Source organism: Vipera ursinii, assembly GCF_947247035.1.
Source record: "Vipera ursinii genome assembly, chromosome: 7".
In the NCBI taxonomy this organism is placed as follows: domain Eukaryota; kingdom Metazoa; phylum Chordata; class Lepidosauria; order Squamata; family Viperidae; genus Vipera; species Vipera ursinii.
The window spans coordinates 65,796,820-65,820,079 of NC_139521.1; the positions used below are offsets into that span (position 1 = coordinate 65,796,820).

The following is a 23,260-nucleotide window of genomic DNA, read 5'->3' on the forward strand; positions in this document are numbered from 1 at the left end:
TCTTCTCTTCCCCCCCCCTTTTTCCCCCCTCCAGGAATGGAATCTTCCTTCTCTGCAAGCCAGAAATAGAAGCTTTCTTATTTTTAGTAGCAATGTATTATAGTTTTTTTTTCAAATTATTTTTGCTGAGAATTTATTAAGGGAAGAGAGTGGGTGGGGGGGGGAAAGGTCTCTCACCTTGGCTAAATGCACGTAGTTCCCATCGGGAGGCGTTAAGACTAAATAACGGGGCGCCCGGAGCCTCCTCCCCACCCCTCAAGCCAGCCGAGGCAGGTGAGGTGGGCGGGGAGAAGAAACAAAGTTATAAAAGAGTATCTGACTTCGCTCCCGTCCGCTTGCTGGCTCTCCCTCTCCAACCGGGGGGGGGGGCTGTTGCGGGAGCAGCAGCTGGAACTTGGTCACGTGGGGAGAGGCAGGCCCAGCGCCGTCGGGATTGGCCCGCCCCAGCCGACAACCAGGCAGCGAATCCCGACAGGTTCTGGCCCCGCCCACCTCGGCATCGACCTAAGCCTACAAGCCCTTCGGCAAACTGTCGAAGCGTCTCCGGAAAAGGCCGAAGAGTTGGGTTTGGTCGAGGCGCAAAAGGGGTGTTGGGGACAAAGCCGAGTTGTGGGCGCGCTATTCTCAAGCATCGGGAATGCCTCTTGGGAACATTACACCCAAGATAGGAAAGGCTCTGTGATTTTATAAATGCAGGGTTTGTTTTTTTTTTAATTTTATTTTATAATGCCGTTATTTTCACAATGCGAATTACTTAACAGATATATAACATCGTTAAGATGATCGAGGTGATCATCTAACTTCTCTGTCTGAAAGAACCAGGCAATATGCAAAAAGAAAGACCACTTTCGGGGGACTGTTTAGACCAGGGGTCTTCAAACTTGGCCCTTTTATGACTTGTGGACTTCAACTCCCAGAATTCCTCAGCCAGGCATGCTGAGTCCACAAGTCATAAAAGGGCCAAGTTTGAAGACCCCTGGTTTAGACGTTCCACCAGAAAAGATCCCTTCCAACTCTATTATTATTATTATTATTATTGATCATCGCACAGTCAGCCAGATGTTCAGACTGGATTTGGCATTTTTGTCTACCTATCGAGTCCTTACCAAGGACCTGGGACAGGCAGATGTGGATGTTTGATGGCATTACAGACATTGTCGCAGGATGGAAGCAGTTCCTAGTAAGGCTGCCTTTTGCGATTGACTGATGGCAAATTTGTCAATGCCAATGGTGTCCAAGTGATACTCCACTTGTTTTGGGATTGCACCCAAGGGGCCCATTACTATTGGTGTTATGTATGCAGGCACCTGCATAGCAACAGCCACCAGGGGGCGTTGGCCTGAACAGTTTTTGGCGGGAAACCCAGTTTCGGCGGGAAACCTAGGGCCAACCCCATTGGCTGTCTGCTTACCTGGCTAGGTATTTAAGGAGGCCAGGTAACCCTCATTCCCCAGTGGGCCATCCCCTCCAATAAAGAGCTGAACTCACACTTTGGCTGGCGTCTCTTCCTTGCGTCGGACCCACTACACAATAGTGGCGACGAAGGTGGGATTGCTGCCGACCAAGAGCTGAAGTCACTGGGGAAACGATCCGCGAGCCGAAGGGAAAGGCATTTTCCTTCCCTCTCCCCCCATGACCGCCAGCTGACCGGACCACGCTGGTCACTGCATCCGAGACCGCACACCGCACCAAGACCGAGACCGTAACCGCACTGCCATGGCAAGAGCCAGACAACCCCGCGAGTTCGACACCCGCCACCCCGAGACCTGAACCCATTACCTGGCTCATGTTGAACTGTACATGCGGTTCAACCAGATATCAGAGGACGGTGCGAAGGCGGCAGCACTGCTTTGCCTCGGGGGGCCAGCGCTGTTGGAGATCGCCGCGAACCTGTTCCCCCAGGAGGCCATCAACACCGTGGCGTACCGGGACCTCGTGGCCAGACTCAACACCCATTTCAAGCCCCAGCGCTCCAAGGTGGCCGCGCGGTCACAATTCGAAAAAAGGGACCAGCGCCCCGACGAGACCGGTGTCAATTTCCTCGCCACCCTACGAGAAGCCGCCGTCGCCTGCAGGTTCTCGAACTTGGAGGAGCGGCTACGGGACCGGCTGACCTGCGGCTTATGGGACAGGCGGCTGCAAGAGCGCCTGTTCGAGAAAGAGGAGGTTTCGCTCCAGGAAGCCGAGGACGCCATCCTCGCCCACGAAGCGGCCTGTGGGGCCGTCCAAGCCTGCCAGGAAACCCGGTCTGGCAACCAGGCGACCAGTGTTCACCAGCAATTTGCCATGGAGGAGGACGACCAGAGCATCGACCTCCTCCAGCGGAAATCGACCCCAGACCAGCGAGCCAGATGGCCAGACAAGCCCAGGCCTCCCAGCAACACCGCCAACCCTCTGAAGTGCGCAGGGTGTGGTGGGAGCCACGTGCGCAGCCTCTGCAAGTTCCGGTCAGCCACGTGCCGGGCCTGCAAGAAAACAGGCCACATAGCCGCAGTCTGCCGTAGCCGCCGCCCCCAAGAGGAGATCCACGAGCTGCAGCCAGAGGAATCACCATTTGAAGGTACTGGGGCCCCGACCAAAACGCGAATTGGCTATGTTGAGAGCCGGCTGGCCATTAATCACACGGGTAGCCGCCGGCTACTCAAGCCTAAAATTAGATTAACAATCCGCCTGCAAGGCATCCCTTGCAGCATGGAGCTTGACTCCGGATCAGCGGTCTCGATCATTTCGGACGAGACCCTTAACTACATAAATAGCCGGAGCAAGCCGCGGATTAAATTACGGCCTACAAATTTAACCCTGACCGATTTGCAGAACTCACCGGTCAAGGTAAGAGGGGAGGCCACCGTCTCGGTGGGGTTTAAGGGTCGCAAAGAGCACCTGGGGGTTGTAGTAGTAGAGGGCCGGAGAGCCAGCCTAGTCGGCCTAAACTGGTTCGAGGCCCTGGGAATCGCGGTCACCGGGATCCACCGGATCCAGGGGGACCCCGTCGAGACCGTCTGCAAGGAGTTCGCAGACATCTTCGACGGGACACTGGGCAGGTACACTGGGCCCCCCATATCGTTCAAGCTTAACTCGAACGTTCCCCCAATTAGGGTCTGGCCGCGGAGAGTCACCTTCGTGCTCAAACAAAAAATTGAGCGTGAATTAGACAAGCTAGTGGCCCAGGGAATCTTAGAGCCTGTCGATGGGGGGGAGTGGGAAACTCCAATCGTCACCCCCCTCAAATCCAACGGGGAAATTAGGATCTGCGCCGACTACAAGTGTTCGGTGAACTGCGCCCTAAACCCGCACACTTACCCGGTCCCCACAGTCAGCCACGTTCTCGCTTCCCTCCAAGGTGGCGCCATCTTTGTAAGGCTCGATCTTGCGCAGGCATACCAGCAACTCACGGTCACGCGGGCTACAGCTGACATTCAAACTATAGTAACACACAAGGGGGAGTTCCGGGTGAACAGGCTGCAGTTCGGAGTTAGCGTGGCTCCTGGCATCTTTCAGGAAGTCATGGAGAAGACACTCAAGGGCATCCCAGGAGTCTGCTCCTATTTTGATGACATCCTGATTGCAGGAGCGTCAGCAGAAGAACTAGCAGGGGGGCTCAGGGAGGTTCTGTCCAGGCTACGCACAGCTGGACTTAAACTCAAAAGGGAGAAATGCAGCATAGGGGTGCCCTCCACAGAATTCCTGGTGTTCAGAGTAGATACCAGGGGAATTCACCCCACAGAATCCAAGGTGAGGGCCATCAAGCTAGCAACCACACCCAAGAACAAGACAGAGCTACAGGCATTCCTGGGCCTGTTGAATTTCTACCATGCATTCCTCCCACACAGGGCAGCCATTGCAGAGCCACTCCACAGGCTGCTAGACAAGCAGGCAGCATGGGTCTGGACTGCTGCACACGACCATAGCTTCAAGGCCTTGAAAGCACTACTGTCGGATAAGTCCACAGTAACCCATTTCATTGAGTCCAAGCCCATTTGCATCGCATGCGATGCATCCCCTTACGGTGTGGGTGCAGTACTCAGCCACCTTGAGCCCAATGGGGCGCAAATCCCCATAGCCTATAATTCCAGGACGCTGTCTGGAGCAGAAAGAAACTATGCCCAAATCGACAGAGAAGCCCTGGCAATCGTGGCAGGTATCAAAAAATTCCACGATTATCTGTATGGCAGGGAGTTCACTGTCTACACGGACCACAAACCACTCCTGGGCCTGTTCACAACGGACAGGCAGACGCCACAAATCTTGTCCCCCAGAATGCTCCGGTGGTCCATCTTCCTTGCAGCCTACAATTGCAAGCTGGTGCATAAGCCAGGGAAGAAGATGGGCCACGCAGACGGTCTAAGTAGGCTACCCATAGACACCCTGATCCAGACCCGGCCCCAGCCACACAGATCCTAGCACTGCAGGAGCTGCCAGAGTGCCCAGTTCATGCCAAGGACATTGCCAGCCACACAGCCACAGACTACACCATGAGCAGGGTACATTCCTGGGTTTGCACAGGGTGGCAGGACAAGTCCCTGGGACCTGAGTTCCAGGCCTATTTCACCAGGCACAACGAAATCTCCACACACGGGCTGCCTCCTCTGGGGAAGCAGAGTCATCATTCCCACCGCAGTAAGGGGCAGGGTATTGGACTCCTTACACGAGGGACACCCGGGGGTGGTTAGGATGAAGGCCCTGGCCAGAAGCTACCTCTGGTGGCCAGGGCTGGACAAGGACATTGAGGAACGGGTCAAGGCCTGTTTCACGTGCCAGAGATCCAGACCGGAAATGCCACACGCCCCCGTGCACCAGTGGGAGGCCACACACACACCCTGGTCCCGCATCCACATTGACTATGCAGGGCCATTCCAGGGCCAGCTATTCTTAGTAGTGGTGGACAGCCACTCCAAGTGGTTGGAGGTAGTCCCAGTGCCCAACATGACCTCGGGGAGGACAATCCAGGTGCTCAGAGCTCTCTTTGCCACACACGGCCTCCCGGACGTAATTGTGTCTGACAATGGGCCTCAGTTTACCGCTACTGATTTCCAGGCGTTCTTGAAGGCGAACTGGATTAGGCACGCCACCTCCGCGCCTTTCCATCCATCGACCAACAGGCAAGCCGAACGGATGGTAAGGACGACCAAAGACGCACTCCGGCGCATCATTAGCGGGGACTGGCACCACAGACTGGCCAAATTCCTACTCGCCCAGCACACTACACCATGCGTTGCTACCGGTAAGAGCCCAGCAGAACTGTGATGGGGACGGCGCCTCATCACCAAGCTGGACCATTTACACCCAGACCGGGTAGCAGCCGAGACTGTTAGGTCACCACCACCATCAGCAGCAGCATCATCTTCATCGTCATCATCACCAGCACACAGAGTCCTCAATGTGGGGGACCTGGTCTGGGCAAGGAACTATGGGGCAGGGCACCCATGGGTCCCAGGAACAGTGGTTGAAATAACTGGACCCCTCTCCTACATCGTGGGGGTCGAGGGCGACAGACACATAAGGCGACACATCGACCAGCTCAGAGGAAGGGTCCCTGAGCGCACCACACACGCCCAACAGGAGAGCCACACCCCAGGAGAGGCCAGCCCAACCGGAAACAACATGGGGCAGGAGCCAGAGGAGGAGGGCCTCCTGAACCCAGTTCTGTTCAACCCAGCACAGAGGCCTCAGGAACCAGTCGTCCAAGCCCAGGGCCAGGCCACACCCAGACGGTCCATCCGGCCCCACAGGACACCTGCCTACCTGGCGGACTATGTGTGCAAATGACCCTTACACAGTTGCATTGTTTTTTTTCTTAGCATTGACACGCAGTGTATATAGTTATAGTTAATTGCAAGTTGTTCATTGTTATGTGGTTCTTCTCTAAGGGGGGAGGAGTGTTATGTATGCAGGCACCTGCATAGCAACAGCCACCAGGGGGCATTGGCCTGAACGGTTTTTGGCGGGAAACCCAGTTTCGGCGGGAAACCTAGGGCCAACCCCATTGGCTGTCCGCTTACCTGGCTATGTATTTAAGAAGGCCAGGTAACCCTCATTCCCCAGTGGGCCATCCCCTCCAATAAAGAGCTGAACTCACACTCTGGCTGGCGTCTCTTCCTTGCGTCGGACCCACTACACAATAATTTGTACTACCCTTGCTTGCCTTTGCCACAGTCTTTCTATTTCTATTTGTAGGTCTTTGTATTTTATCTTCTCCAGTTCTTTCTCATCTATTCTGCTGTCTCCAGGCACTGCCACGTCCACTATCCAGACTTTTTTGTCTTATCGACAATTGTTAAGTCCGGGGTGTTATGTGATGGAAAAGGTCCCTTCCAACTCTATTATTATTATTATTAGTAGTAGTAGTAGTAGTAGTATTGTTAATATTGTTAGTATTGTTGTTGTTATTATTATTTATTAGACTGTGGGAAGTCAGCTCCCCAGAAAAGGAAATATTAAAAGGACAGAAAAAATATATTTCCTAAAAAGATACTGAAGAACCAGGAAAGCATGCCCAGTTTTCTTAATAGTCCCAGGTCTCCTCCCCCCAAGCAGAAAAACCAGTTCTATAGACATGCAAATTGTAAGCCATCAATTTGTAAGTTGTAAGTTGGAGCTAGAACATTAAGAAGACAAAGACACCTAAAATCTACATACCCCAGCCCCAGGGAAGCAGGACATGACCTTTGGACATAATAAGATCAACCCATCACCATCAGAATGCCAGAAGAGCACACTCAGACTCAGGTCCAAGGTTCAAGACACAGGTAATAGCCTCAAACAGGAACAGGAAGCAAGTCCAAACAAAAGGATCCAGAGGGTATAAAAACCTATTCCATACATGTGGTCAGCCCTTCTTCTTTTCTGCTGGAACCATCCTTCTGTCTGGCTTTCTTCTCCAAAAAACTACAACCTTCTTCCCAAAGCAGTTGCCATGTTTATTCCCAGCTTGGATGAACCATAATGAAGACTTTTCTTCCAACAAGACGACTGTGAATTTATAAGCATGGGCTCATTTTATGTAGAGCAGTGGTTCCTATATTTTTGCCGTCACATCTCCCTTTAGATAGAAGAATCTTAATGTCCCCTAAAAATGCAAAGACCAAAAGGAACAATGAAAATAATACAATGAAACTTTGTTGAACCTGATGGGCCAATATCCCGCAATGCATTTTCTTGTAGCTATAATTTACTTAAATTTTAGATATTAGTTGATTTTAATCGTTATAGATATTTTGGTTGTAATTTCAGATGTTATACTTAATATAATTTTGGTGTTTATTTTATAATTTAATATAGGTTGTATCCTGGATCTTACAGATATTAGGTTGTTTTTCAAATATATTTTGTCTTAAATATTATTTTGTTTATTATCTATGCTGGTCTACTACCACAATAAAATGGAATTGAAACAATGCAATGGTCCCACTGAAGGGCGGAGGAAGGGAGGGGAAAGTGTTCGCAGACACGAGAGCAAAACTGGGCAGCGCCCCTTGTCTCGCGTGTCCTTCAGTTAAAAAAAAAAAGGGGGGCTTCCGGTTCCGGATTTCGGCACAGCCAGATGCATGAGGGAAGGCTCCCCACATTGTCTGGATTTCTTCATCAGGGGACCCCTGTAAAGGGGTCGAAAGTCACCCTCGAGGTGTGATGAGCGAGGGAGAGGTCTCTCCAGTTGGTGGTAGAAGGGCGGCAGCCCTCCCGTTGGCTTGGAGCAACTCTCTGAACCGACAAAGAAAGGATCGGCCACTCCCATGGCCCATCATTTCAGCCGTTTCCTGCAAAAGCCAAAATTACAACAAAGCACATGAAAACACTTGAAAACTGGGTGAGAATTGCCTTCTTCCGTTCCTAATTGTCTACTTTTTCCTGCCAAAAGCTCCTTGAATTTGCTTCCCCCAGTGAGGAGAGAGGGAAGGGAGCCTTTTTCCCCTCATCCTCCTTAAGGGCAGCCTTTGATCATGCCGGGAGAAAAAAGAAAACCTTGAACAGAATAACACTATTTAATTCGACTTACTTCCTTTCTATTTTTGGTGACCCAAAACCCCTATCTTTATAGAAACTGGCTATTCTGTCTATTTGATTAAAAAAAAGGGAGAAAAGAGAGAAAATAATTACTTAAAAGTACTCAAAACTGATACATTTATTCTGCCTGAAAAAGATTTTAAATATGTTGGGGACATCTTGTGGCCTTTTTGGCAAATAAACCTGTTTATTTTGGAACTGCCCTTGACATTATCAGCTAAAGATAAAAACCTGAAAAAGCTGGAGGTGAACTCAAGGCTTGTGGAGGTGAACATTTACTGACTTTTGTTTAAAAATTAGCCTCCACTAAGGACTATTTACCACTACTTCAAAATGGAGACTGATCAGCCACAAACTTCACTTGACTATAAGCTCATATTAGAAACAATCCATAACGTTTCTGAGATGTTTATCTCCAGGCTGGAAAATTTAGGTGCCAACTCCAATTTACAAGCTGTAACCCAGACTTCAACTAAAGAATTTACAACTCAGAATATAACAAAACTGGAACAAATTACTACTGAGACAGAGAAACACAAGGTACAACAAGATATTGAAAAAATTAATACAAAAAATTTGACTCTATCCAAAGAACCGACAACTCTAAAAGTACAAGGAACTATTACTATGGCAAATAACTTTAAGGACAAACAACAAACTATGGGAAAACTTAATACTCAACTTTTGACTCCATCAGAAGAGCCTATAACTTTAGAAGTATACTATGTGCTAGATAGTGATGCTAATATAGAGGATGTGGAAGATCAACAAAGACAGTTTCCTGAAAGCCTGGATAGCCAAGCACTAATTACAAAACTGGATAAGACTCTCTACTTAAAGCAGATGGAAGAGGAATCCAGACTGAATTGAAGATAAAGTTTTTAGAGCAAATACAGAGATTAGAACTAACAGGGCAACAACATGATTACAAATGGTTTGGTTTTTGTGGATCACTGATGGCTAGATGGCCTCCTTCAATTCAAATAATATGTATTGGAGCGAAGGGAGACCTATCCAGCAATTTAAAGGCCTTGGTCCTGGAAAACTGATTGTCAAAAAAAGAAAGTCAGAGTTAGATTTAAAAAGTGAGTTCTTAGAGAACCATTAAAGGCTATCCTTTTTAGTAATGAGTGATCTATCAGGATCTAAAATAGAAAATGTTTATGAGATACAACTAGAATGTGTTTATGTATTTATTAGGCTTATTTTAGACATTATAATTTGTACACTGACATAATGGAAATTTGGTTTATAGATCCCATGTTTGATGTTAAAAGACGTTTGATTATTCTATTTAAGAATTAAGAATTAGCTAAAATTTAAAACAGAATCTGGTTGTGTATAAATAGTTGTAGATTGATAAACATAGGCTGTGGTCCTGTCAGTAATGTGTGATGTATTAGGATGTGAAACAGACAATGTTTTTATTAGGTAGAACATAGCTACTCAGCCACTGTGTACATGTTAGATGCTATAGTTTTTGCTGTAATGAAATAAGGGAAATTGAATATTATTCAATGTGAATATTATTTGGGATGTTAAAGACTAAATTTGAATAATATAATTAAAATCAAAATTAGGTAAAATTTAATAACAGGACATAGATATATCTCAATGAAATTGAATTGACAATTTTTTTAACTGACCATGCTATTTCTAGAAATTTATTAGTTTAAACTGGTTGTATAAAATGTTAAGGGAAATTGAGAAGGGTGTTTTGATAATGTAACCTGAATTATGTACTGAAAACTCTTACTGAATCTCTGATTACCCAATCACTATGATGCTTTCTAAATATGTAGATTTTAACTGGAAAACCAATAACACTTGTTTTTTTTAAAAAAGAAACAATGCAATGAAATGTTTAATCAAGGCATTGAAAAAATTGAAAGGGCAAAATTTGTGCCTCTGCCACCACCAAGTTACTAACTTGAAGCTGGCATTTGGGGAAAGTGGATTTACTGAAACAGTGAACAACTAAAACGTTATTCACAACTCCTCTGGTCTCTGTTTCTACTTATCCACCTCACACTTTATTCTTATTTTTTAATTTATTATTAGAGTTCTATGCCACCCATCCTACCGAGATGATGCCAGGTGAGAATCTAAGAGACACTGTGGAACCCTGAAGGTAGGACTATGAGTTGCATATATATGTATGCAGGGCTTTTTTTCTCATAGAACGCTCAGAATGGAGTTCTGGCACCGTTTTTGGATGGAACCTTGTAGGGTAGGCAAGGTGGGTTGTATGACATGTGTGAGTTCTGGCACCTTTTTCTTTTACAAAAAAAGCACTGTATGTATGTATGTATGTATGTAACACCTCTCTGTGTTCCTTTGAGCTATAAATTCTCATCTTTGCTATGTGGCAAGCCTGCATAATTTTGGCATCTTGTCTGAGCACAATTTGTGGTGAAATATAAGAACTAGTGTTCTTATTAAGTAAAAGGTAAAGGTAAAGGTTCTCCTGCACATGCGTGCTAGTTGTTTCCAACTAGGGGTTGGTGCTCATCTCTGTTTCAAAGCCGAAGAGCCAGCACTTGTCTGAGGACGTCTCTGTGGTCATGTGGCCGGCATGACTAAACGCCAAAGGCACACGGAACGCTGTTTCCTTCCCACCGGAGTGGTCCCTATTTTTCTACTTGCATTTTTACGTGCTTTTGAACTGCTAGGTTGGCAGAAGCTGGGACGAGTAACAGGCGCTCACTCTGCTATGCGGCACTCGGGATTCGACCTGCCAAACTGCCGACCTTCTGATCGACAAGCTCAGCATCCTAACCCACTGAGCCACCGTGTCCCTTTTTTCTTACTAAGTAGCATTACATTAAAAAGACTTAAAATTCAACCAATTATGTTTTCTATCTTGAAAGAATATTCTATTCCTGTAAAAATATACAAGGCTTAATATTACTTTTGCCATTTCACCCCGGGCTTTTCATAAAGAGGAGTATGGAAAAATGGGAGCTAGGAAGGAAGTTTGAGAAGGGAACAGCTGTTGCCCAGGGACAGATTTTTCACAAACTGATCGCGATACCAAAACAAACTAACCTTGGGTGAAATCATAATCTGTTGTTTACAAGAAAGGCAAACTGATATTTCAAAGTTTTGCTATCCAAAACTTTGTTTTTGGGGGAGAAATCCTTTTCTCCACACCAACCTCACAGTATATATATAAAAAAAATCCACAGGAGAATCAGGAAGAAGGGAAGACAGGTATGCAAATTAATTACATCAGAGAAAAATAGTTTTAAGATCAAATATGTAAAATGAATGGATTAATTTCATGGTTGTAAGTTTTCAACCATGTTGGTGTAGTCACAGTTTATGATTTAGTATAATGGCTTATGCAAACATGGATTAAAGCAAACCATGGCTCCTGCAATGCGTAAGTCCAATTAGTCTAAGGTTAAAAAAGAGGTAAACGTGGAAGCTCTGTGGGTTAGAAGACACACTGATTTGCAGTTCAGCTGCGGACACGGAGGCGACTTTGTAGTCCTAGTCTTGAAGGCCAGAGTCTAGCACAATGGGGACATTGAAAGTCCATTCTTGTAATGTGTAACTGTGGATGTTAGACTGTGACACTGATGCCATTCATGGTTTTGGTGGCGCCTGTCTTCAAAGCTGGTGGAGGCATTGTAGCACAGACCTTTCCAGTACGTTCCGCCAGCAGCTGCAAGCGTGAGGTTCCCTTGATTGGATGTCACAGTGGTATAGTGTTTCTTTCACAGTGTTTTACTAGTGCTTGCAGTCAACCTCAAGGTCTCTTCCCAGACTCCAGTACACCATAGAACAGGGGTCTTCAAATTTGGCCCTTTTATGACTTGTGGACTTCAACTTCCAGAATTCCTCAGCCAGTGATACTGGCTGAGGAATTCTGGGAGTTGAAGTCCACAAGTCATAAAAGGGTCAAGTTTGAAGACCCCTGCTATAGAACAACTGGCAAGGCATACATAGGTCCTTCATTCTGATGACATGTCCCACCTCTCTCATCTGGGCTCTAATAAATCGGGGACTCAATGCTGGTGAATTCTCGTGATCCAAGACCTCCATGTTGGATACATAACCTTGTAGCCATGAGGCAAATGAGCTTTTTAAGACAGCCTTCCCAATCAGAATATACTGTCTTTCACTTCCTATAGTCCTTTGCCATCACATAACTGTGACAGTTAGAAATGATCAGGATTGAAAAAAAATTGTTCTTACAAGTGTGACATTAAAAGCTGCAGAAGTTGTAACAGTAAACTTGTGTGATCCAATAACTGACTTTCCACTGCACACAATTCAAATATGGTTTTAGGAGTTGCAATTTTGTGGCTCCATATTGACTAAGCCATAAAACCTTGACTTACAGACTATATGGGCTGAGTTTCCAGAAAACATGAACTCAAAAGCAAACCAACAAACACAACCCCATGGTTTAGCCTGGTGTACAAACTGGATAAACATTTAGTTAGTCACAGGGCTGGTGGTAAAGAAAGTGTAGGAACATTTAAGCATCACTTCATGGTTGGCTCCAAGCCATTTAGAGGTGTGATGTTTGTTTTTTTTAATTCCATTTATATCCCGCCCTTCTACGAAGACTCAGGGCGGCTTACAAGCTTAGCAGTAGCCTTCATTCTATGTATATGCCTGCTTATTAGGGCTTTCGCCCCCCCCCCCCAGCGGCATTATTACAAAGTCAGCTTAAATGCCCCCAACAATCTGGGTCCTCATTTTACCGACCTCGGAAGGATGGAAGGCTGAGTCAACCCTGAGCCTGGTGGGATGTGAACCTGCACTAATTGCAGGCAGCTGGTGTTACTTGAGGAGGCATCAGCCCACTGCTCCACCAAGCATGTTCCCATGCTTCCTCCGCAATCTCCCAAAATTTCTGGTAAGAAGATCATTTCCCCCCCCCCACACACAAAGTTTGCTTTTATAAATCTCCAGTGAATCAGCTCAAATAATATTTCTGGTTGCTTCCTCTTATTCTATTGTTGCTTATTTATGCTATTCTTTTAACAAGGAATATCTTTGTTGGTCATCCTAGTATAGAAAATAGAATAATAAGCTTGGAAGGGACCCTGGAGGTCTTCTAGTTCAATCCTTTGCCCTGTATCATTCCAGAAAAATGCCTGTCCAGTCTCTTCTTGAAAACCTCCAGCAATGGACTTCCCACCATTTCTGAAGGTAAGTCATTCCACTGATTAATTATTCTCACTGTCATGAAATTTCTCCTTAGTTCTAGCAAATGTGTGGATTACTGTTAATCTTTAATTAGAATAGATTTAGACCAGAAAATGTTTTACTATTTCCCTAACAGAGTGACAACTAAGCAGGATTTGAATAAATAAATAAATAAATAAATAAATAAATAAATAAATAAATAAATAAATAAATAAAACACACCTCCAATACTGTTTAAAATATTCATAGCTTTGACAACATCCAGTTTTGTTAAAAGAAAGATTGATGAGCTTATTTTTATTCGGTTTTCACCCAACAAAAAGATCCGTGTTTGTGACAAAGAATGGAAACCGTTTTGATTTCAAACAGCTGGAATTTATATTCCCCTAAACAAGGAATTTAATAAACTTGTTGGTTTATACTTCACAGCAAGCTTTGGCAGGATCCCTAGAGCAATTTAAACACACTCCACACCTCAGGAGTCCTTTAAACATTTGTTATTTTGAAAATCCTTTTCATTGGCTCTGGGTATTGTTGTGATTAATCGTCCGGGAGAATTGCTGTCAGTCAAAAGTATAGAAAATCAGATGGAGCGCACACGTCTTCAGAGATCCAGTTTGGTCTAAGGATGAAGGTTCTGTCCTAGAAATCAGGAGATTGAGAGTTCTACTACTACCGTAGGCATGAAAACTGGTTAGGTAACTATGAGCTAGGGATTCATTCTTAGCCCAACTCACCACACAGGGTTGTTGTTGTGTGGAAAATAGGAGAAAAGAGTATTATGTATACTTGCCACCTTGAGTTATTTATAAAAATAATAATGGTGGGATAAAAATCAAATTGAATCAAACCTTGCTGCTACAGTACTTCAGAAATCGTGAAGTCTTTTCTCATCTCGCCCCCCACAACAATGCAACTTCTTATAGATACATCAGGTCTCTTGTCTTCCCCTCTTCCTCCCCCCCCCCGTCTCTTCTAGTCATCCGATCTGATGGGGAGTTGCAAATTTGTTGTTTTTTTAAATGTCAAATGGCTTAACTATTAATAAATAGATGACCTATTTCAGGTTTTCAAGGGAAGAGCCTTCTTTTTTTAGCCTGGTTGTGATCTTCAAGTGAAATCAAAGCCACCACTTTATACTATTCTGACATTTTCTACTTCCACGTTTAACTTTTTTGCTTTTGGCAGCTTTGTTTCTCGGCACTCGCGAAGAAGAAAAGCTTGAGGAAGCAATACTTTGAGACGTGTCAACTGTGGAATCCATAATTGGATGCTGGGTGCTCCCTCAGCTTAATAAAGTTATTCAAGTATGTCTTTCCTTTGGAATTTCGCTTTGCCTTTCCAGCTGCTTTGGCCAATGCCGTTCCTTTGCTAGAATAACACTGAAAACTAAATAAACCCAGTTCTTGGCTTGCTTAAAGATTTGGCTGGCAAGGTTGAAAGGGAGGCATCTGGTGAACATTTTGTTCCTCTGTAACCAAGCTTTCTCCCTCTCAGACTGTCTGCAGGCATGGCAGCAAACTCTACCATCAAACTTAGCAAACCCCTGTGTACGTGGGGACAGAGCAAGATACTGGTCTCGTTCCAATACAGATGGAAGAAAATATTGTGGGCACAACTGGCCACCTTGCAAAGCAACCATTGGCACACCAGCTTAACTCAAGCGCATCGATCTCCTCTGTTTCCAGTGTTCAGAGGCCATGGAATTATTTGTGAAGCCAAAATTACATCACACCATTGCCAGCAGGATGTATCAGCAGGCAGTTGTACTTTTGTAGAAGAAATAACTTTAGGGGGAAAATAACACTATGAATTGAGGACATTCCTTGGCTTTGGGACAGTGACTGCTGAGACGAAAAACAGAACACCAGAATTAGTGGAGGAACAGAATGGGCTGGCACCATGATGAATCTTCTAACTCCAGAGCTCAGTCAGTAATATGTAGATAGGATATGGTTTTGCATCGGTGAAATATTTTTTGTGGCTTATTGAGATATACTGGAACATTTTTTTTTACAGTTCTGTCCTTGACTTACAACCGTTATTGAAGTGGTGGTTATGGTTGTAATTTGGGACAATAGCAAAGGAAGTCACCATATGACCGGACCCATTTTTACTGCATTATTTCATGGCAGTCATTAAACAAGCTCGTTTTTTGTTACGGGCGTTTTTTGTTGGAAATCAGAAGTAAATGCCGGTATCCAGAAAAAAAAGTCATAAATCACAGTCATGTGAGCATAGGACACTACAAGTGGCCATAAATTTGGGTTGGTTGTTGAGTGTCAAAATGCAGTCACAAGTACCCAGCTGTTGGAAACTCCAAAACAGGTTGCAAGTAACGTTTTTTTTTGGGGGGGAGGTCTTTCATAATTTTGAACAGTCACTAAGGGACCAGTCATGAGTTGAGGACTACCTTCTTATTACCTTTTTTGCCATGGTTGCTACATGAATTCTGCAGTTGTTAAGTGAATCACACGGTTGTTAAATGAATTTGGCTTCCTCCATTGATTGGGGACTACCTGTATTACTCATGCAAAAAAATATATCAAAGTTTCTTTGCTAATGCATTTCCAAAGTAATCAACGTTTGTATCCTAAAGATGTTCATACAGAAAAGCTAATACAATCCTTGGTTGTATAAACAGAGGGATAGAATCAGAATCACATGAAGCATTAGTACTGTTTTATAAAACCTTAGTAAGGACACACACACACACACACACACACACGTGGAAATATATTTGGGGAAAAGTGCAAAGAAGAGCAACTAAGTTGATTAAAGGCCTGGAGACTAAAACACATGAAGAACGGTTGCACAATTTGGGAATAGCTAGTCTAGAGAAAAGAAGGACTGGGGACATGATAGCAGCATTCCAGTATTTGAGAGACTGCCACAAAGAAGAAGGGGACAACTTATTTTCCAAAACAGGAAGAGGCAAGACAAGAAACAATAGGTGGAAACTAACAAAGGAGAGAAGCAACCTGGAATTAAGGAGAAACTTCCCGACAGTGAGGTCAATTAACCAGTGGAACAGCTTTGCCATCAGATTTTTTATTTTTATTTTTTTTAATTTTAATTCCATTTATATCCCGCCCTTCTCCGAAGACTCAGGGCGGCTTACAAGCTTAGCAGTAGCCTTCATTCTATGTATATGCCTGCTTATTAGGGCTTTCACACACACCCCCAAGCGGCATTATTACAAAGTCAGCTTAATTGCCCCCAACAATCTGGGTCCTCATTTTACCTACCTCGGAAGGATGGAAGGATGAGTCAACCTTGAGCCTGGTGGGATGCGAACCTGCACTAATTGCAGGTAGCTGGTGTTACTTAAGGAGGCATTAGCCCACTGCTCCACCAAGATGCTGTGGGTGCTTCATTACTGGAGGGTTTTAAGAAGATACTGGACAGTCACTTGTCTGGAATGGTATAGGGTCTCCTATTTGAGCAGGGGGTTGGACTAGAAGACCTCAAGGTCCCTTCCAGCTCAATTTTGATTAATGTCACTTTGAGCCAAACTTGAAACAAGCTCAAACTGACATAGCTTTCAGACCCAACTGATTGTTGCTTGATTTTACTTACAGCTCAAGCTTTCTGAGCGAGATGCTTCTGAGTTCAGGTAGTCCTCGACTTACATCAGTTCATTTAGTGACCATTTGAAGTTACAATGGCTCTGAAAAAAAATGACTTATGGCCATTTTTCACACTAACAACCGTTGCAGCATCCTCATGGTCACATGATCAAAATTCAGATGCTTGGCAACTGACTCATATTTATGACGGTCGTGGTGTCCCGGGCTCATGTGATTCCCTTTTGCGACCTTCTGACAAGCAAAGTCGATGGGGGAAGCCAGATTTACTTAGCAACCTTGTTACTAACTTAACAACTGCAGTGATTCACTTAAGAACTGGGGCAAGAAAGGTTGTAAAACAGAGCCAAATTCACTTAACAATTGTCTCGCTTAGCAACAGAAACTTTGGGCTCAATTGTGGTCATAAATCGAGGTTTCCCTGTACAACGAAAAGTCAGCTCAATAAGCACCTGGTACATACAATATTGAAGGTTTTCGATTTCAGCGTTGCAAAGTTTGCAGGTCGTGAGTGTGTAAAATCTCAACTTTGTCTAAACTGTTGACTTTTGGATACTTTTTATTTATCCCTAAACTCATCTGCTGCCCAGCTCCCAACAATTCTGTTGGGCTCCCCGAAATAAAAAAAAAATTACTGGTAGTCTTTGACTTCCCACCATTTGTTTAGGGTCCTCTCAAAGGTATAATGGCACTGAAGAAAGTAACTTATGACTGGTCCTCGCATTTATGACCGTCATATCATTCCCCATGGTAAAGTGATCCAAACATGGGTACTTGGCACCCTGCCTCTGTTCACGATGGCGGGAGGGTCCTGGGATCGTGTGATTGTCAAAGGGCGGTATATAAATCTAAATAATAAATAAATAAATTTGAAACGTTCCCAGCCAGCTTCTGACAAGCAAAATCAACACGGGAAGCCAAATTCACTTAACAACCACGTGATTCACTCAACAACTGCAGCAATTCATGTAACAAGCATGGCAGAAAAGTTTTTGTAAAAATCTGGCATGACTCACCTGCTTAGCAATGGAAATTCTTGTCCCAATTGTGGTTGCAAAGACTATAGGTACGATTAAAAAAAACAACAATATAAAATGAACTGAAGCAAGGGCTCTCACCCTTCCTCACCAAGGGCCCGGGTTCAAGAGCAACTTCTTAATGGGTCTTCAAAGCAACTGTAGAATGGACACCATTCAAATCTTGTAACGGAACCTCATTCTGGTGTAATTGCCCCAATTCCCAGCAATGTTGGCAACTACAGAGTACTGCACTTCAGAAGACCATATTATGGGATGACTGACTTTCTCTGAATAGAAACCTCTCTGCTTGTTGCAAACTGCGTCCATTCCATACAGCATTTATGTACTTTAATTATAATAATTTGCAGGCCAGATACTTTAGAATGAGCAAGAGGAAGTGATTCATCATTAAGTGCTTGGTTAAACCGTAGAGCTCAGTGCGAAACAATTTTAAGTTGATAGACACAAACGAACAGGAGTGTTCAGAAGCAATCTATCCCTAACCACCAAATTCTTGGTTACTTAATGGACAGTACAGGTAGAAACAGAAGAAATTATCATATCTACAAAACTTCACATTCTGTTTCTTATCCTCTCTCTCTCCCTCCCTCCCTCCATCTCTCTCTCTCTCTCTCTCCCCATTTGCCATTTCCTTCTTTTTGATTCCTAATTCCTATTCCATTTCCTATTCTTTTTAGATTCCCCATTCCTATTCCATTTCCTATTCCTTTTAGATTCCTTATTCCTATTCCATTTCCTATTTCTTTTAGATTCCTTATTCCTATTCCATTTCCTATTTCTTTTAGATTCCTTATTCCTATTCCATTTCCTATTCCTTTTAGATTCCTTATTCCTATTCCATTTCCTATTCTTTTTAGATTCCCCATTCCTATTCCATTTCCTATTCTTTTTAGATTCCCCATTCCTATTCCATTACCTATTCCTTTTAGATTCCTTATTCCTATTCCATTTCCTATTTCTTTTAGATTCCTTATTCCTATTCCATTTCCTATTCCTTTTAGATTCCTCATTCCTATTCCATTTCCTATTCCTTTTAGATTCCTTATTCCTATTCCATTTCCTATTCCTTTTAGATTCCTTATTCCTATTCCATTTCCTATTCCTTTTAGATTCCTTATTCTTATTCCATTTCCTATTTCTTTTAGATTCCTTATTCCTATTCCATTTCCTATTCCTTTTAGATTCCTTATTCCTATTCCATTTCCTATTCCTTTTAGATTCCTTATTCCTATTCCATTTCCTATCCCTTTTAGATTCCTTATTGCTATTCCATTTCCTATTCCTTTTAGATTCCTTATTCCTATTCCATTTCCTATTCCTTTTAGATTCCTTATTCCTATTCCATTTCCTATTCCTTTTAGATTCCTTATTCCTATTCCATTTCCTATTCCTTTTAGATTCCTTATTCCTATTCCATTTCCTATTTCTTTTAGATTCCTTATTCCTATTCCATTTCCTATTCCTTTTAGATTCCTTATTCCTATTCCATTTCCTATTCCTTTTAGATTCCTTATTCCTATTCCATTTCCTATTCCTTTTAGATTCCTTATTCCTATTCCATTTCCTATTCCTTTTAGATTCCTTATTCCTATTCCATTTCCTATTCCTTTTAGATTCCTTATTGCTATTCCATTTCCTATTCCTTTTAGATTCCTTATTCCTATTCCATTTCCTATTCCTTTTAGATTCCTTATTCCTATTCCATTTCCTATTCCTTTTAGATTCCTTATTCCTATTCCATTTCCTATTCCTTTTAGATTCCTTATTCCTATTCCATTTCCTATTTCTTTTAGATTCCTTATTCCTATTCCATTTCCTATTCCTTTTAGATTCCTTATTCCTATTCCATTTCCTATTCCTTTTAGATTCCTTATTCCTATTCCATTTCCTATTCCTTTTAGATTCCTTATTCCTATTCCATTTCCTATTCCTTTTAGATTCCTTATTCCTATTCCATTTCCTATTCCTTTTAGATTCCTTATTCTTATTCCATTTCCTATTTCTTTTAGATTCCTTATTCCTATTCCATTTCCTATTCCTTTTAGATTCCTTATTCCTATTCCATTTCCTATTCCTTTTAGATTCCTTATTCCTATTCCATTTCCTATTTCTTTTAGATTCCTTATTCCTATTCCATTTCCTATTCCTTTTAGATTCCTTATTCCTATTCCATTTCCTATTCTTTTTAGATTCCTTATTCCTATTCCATTTCCTATTCCTTTTAGATTTCTTATTCCTATTCCATTTCCTATTCCTTTTAGATTCCTTATTCCCAGTGCTTTTTTTGTAAAAGAAAAAGGTGCCAGAACTCACACATGTCATACAACCCGCCTTGCCTACCCTACAAGGTTCCATCCAAAAAAGGTGCCGGAACTCCATTCTGAGAGTTCTATGACAAAAAGGCCCTGCTTATTCCTATTCCATTTCCTATTTCTTTTAGATTCCTTATTCTTATTCCTATTCCTTTTAGATTTCTTATTCCTGATGCTACTAGTGATCAACATTGCTTCTGCCTTGGAAAGAAATATGGCAACATTAAGCTGGTAGCAAATGTATTTTACCAAAGTTGGACCAAGGCATTTACAGGTAGTCCACAATTTACAACCACAACTGGGACCAGAATTTCCATTGCTAGGCAGGTTATTAAATGAGTTGAGACAGATTTTTTTAAGCCATGATTGTTAAGCAAATTCCTACAATTGTTAAGTGAATAATACAGAGAATCCAGCTTCCCCCATCAACTTTGCTTGTTGGAAGCTGGCTGGGAAGATTGCACATTGTGCTCACTTAATCCCTGATTGTTGCAACCATCATAAATACATGCCAGTTGTCAAGCACCCAGATTTTGATCACTTGACAATGGAATGCTGCAAGTATTGTTAATGCAAGGATCGATCAATCGTAAGTCACTTTTTCATTGGCATTGTAACTTCAAACTGTCACTAAATAAATGGTTGTAAGTTGAGGACTGCCTATACCAACGACTGTACCTGAGTTTACACAAGACACCAAACCCACTCAGATTAGAATTTAGTGTTTTTCAAACTTGGCAACTTTACAACGTGTGGACTTCAACTCCCAGAATCCCCCAGTCAGCACTGAAAAGTTGAAGTCCATACATATTAAAGTTGCCAAATTTAAAAAGCACTGGTTCAATGCAATCAGTAAAGACCACTAATGTTTTTTGTTTTTTTAAAAAATTATCATTACCAAATGTTGCTGTTGAAATAGAATGCCACTAGATGGAGTCTTGCCTTCAATTTTTGGAGAACTCTTGTTTACAGCCTCAACTTCGCAACTGTAGATTTCTGAATACTATAATTTCTTGGAGACCTGGCCTTTTAAATTATCTGGTAAATACCCTGGAGGGGGAGATGCCAAAAGGTCAGCTTTACTTCTGGCAACTTCTGAGCCAAGCAAGGATTTCATGGAATTATAAAAGGTGAATATGAAAAGAAATTTTTCATTATTAAATTATTATTTTTTCTCTAGCAGAAACACCTGAGGGATCAGCAAAGCTGTTGAGTAGTAGGTTCTTGTAGGCAATGACCAGACCGAACTGATGCAATATGATTTATTGCAAGGAAAACAGAACTGGGGAGAATTGGCAGACTGACAGATATTTATACAGGCCGCCACTAGGCGGCGACCAATCAGATTCAAACCTGGTTTTCCCTCTCAAATATGAACTTCAATCTCCCTCCAAAACAGTTGGAGATATATTTAAACAAAAGCACATAATGGTCAATATCAATACATAACAAAAACATTTGTGCGTGTGTGTGTGTGTGTGTGTCATTTCATGGGAATTGGGAAGGACTTCTTTTCTCATCCAAATTTCTTCTCATGAATTCAGCCTTCTTCTCATAAGGAAACTATTATAAGCCAGTTAGGACCCTCTGAATCAGTGTAAAAATTGCCCATGATCCTTCCCAAATTGGAGAAGGCTAAAAGTAAATAGAAATGAACATTTTTTAGACCATTTTTAAAGAATCATGTGTTGTTAATTTGTTAGAGTAATTATGAGAAGTGACAGAATAACATATATACTCTCCTCTTTTTTTTAAAAAAAGGTATTTGTATAGCAAGTAGGGGTTTTTTTTATGTGAAATGTTCCCACTTTATTTTTGAAGAAGATATGCATGTTGCCTGATTCACAAAATAAGAAAAGTTATAAAGTAGTTTGCTTGCTTGGAGCTTAGTATGTTGTGCAATCCATTAATGGTAGTTTACGAGACAAACCACAGCTTAGTATGTTATATGAATACAGCTATTAGGAAACTGTTCAGACTAGACTTGACAAATCTGGGCTGCAAAAATAGAGAGGATCAGTAGATGGCAGCAAAGATTCACACAGTTCTCTTTGCTGCCATTCAGCAATTGTTCAGTTGTAAAATGTATAACATCTGGCTCTTTTTTTTTCTGTTTTTAGTGTAAGGAAACAGTAGCCCCATCTCAACCGCAGGAAATATCTTTCCATACAATCCTACTCACTCTATGCAACTACAGTGTTTTTCTACATCTCTACTGTACTCATCACAATTTTTTTGCAGTTCCCCCACTGTTAAAATATAGATTGTATATTGTTTCTCTGCCTTTGTAAAATACGAGAAAGGGGTTTAAGAGAAAAACACTACATCAACCAAGAGCAAACAGACATATTTTACCTCTCTCTAGCTCACGGGTGTCAAACTCGCCACATCACGTGACGTGTCGCGACGTATCGTGACTTTTTTTGCATTGCCGGAGCTGGGGTGGGTGCGGCCTCCGTATGATGCAACTGGCTCACGGGCCAGCAGTTTGACACCCCTGCTCTAGCTGATTAACAGAAAAGCCTTGCCCAGTTAGAATTTGATTATCTTGGAGGAATCCCTGTTCAGACAGCCTTTTCAATGGTGGAAAATAGAACTAAGGCTACATTAGGGCTTCAGGCTGGATATCTTTCTATTAAAATGTATATAAGGCTGCTTTTCTCTCAATGCCTCCTCACCAAGGTGGACTTCTATAGCCCTGTCTAATTGATTCATTGGACAGTTACCAATTAAATTTTGTCCCCATGTATGCATTTCTTGAACTATGTACAGTGGTATCTCAGTACTCATTGTTAATTGGTTCTGGGAGGCACGATGAGTACCAAAAACAATGAGTACCAGACAATTTTTCCCCATAAAGAATAATATAGTGAGTCATAAGGCAGCCGACACTGACAAGTTCTAGCCTGTGCATTGAATACCAAACAATAGTGCCAGGATAAAATTTTTGTGTCGAAATGTGGACTACAAAATTCAATGAGTTTCAAAGGAGTTTAGTACCAAGGTACCATGGTATATGGGATAGATCTATTTGTTGTTAAGTCGCTAAGTCATGTCCGCAACCCCTGCACAATAGTATGCCAGGAACAATAGTACATCAGACAGTGTCCCTCCACTGAGTTTGCTCAAATTCATGTTCATTGCATCAATGACA

General features: G+C 42.8%; 1 protein-coding gene across 3 annotated transcripts in view; it reads right to left on the reverse strand.

Annotated features, from left to right (window-relative positions):
* Positions 1 to 349, reverse strand: part of AFF1 (ALF transcription elongation factor 1) — a 161,504-nt gene extending 161,155 nt beyond the window's left edge. For all 3 annotated transcript variants that reach the window (XM_083367562.1, XM_083367560.1, XM_083367559.1), the window contains exon 1: positions 178 to 349. The gene's annotated coding sequence lies outside the window, so the exon portion shown is untranslated. The remainder of the gene's footprint in view (positions 1 to 177) is intronic.
* Positions 350 to 23,260: the final 22,911 nt, after the last annotated feature.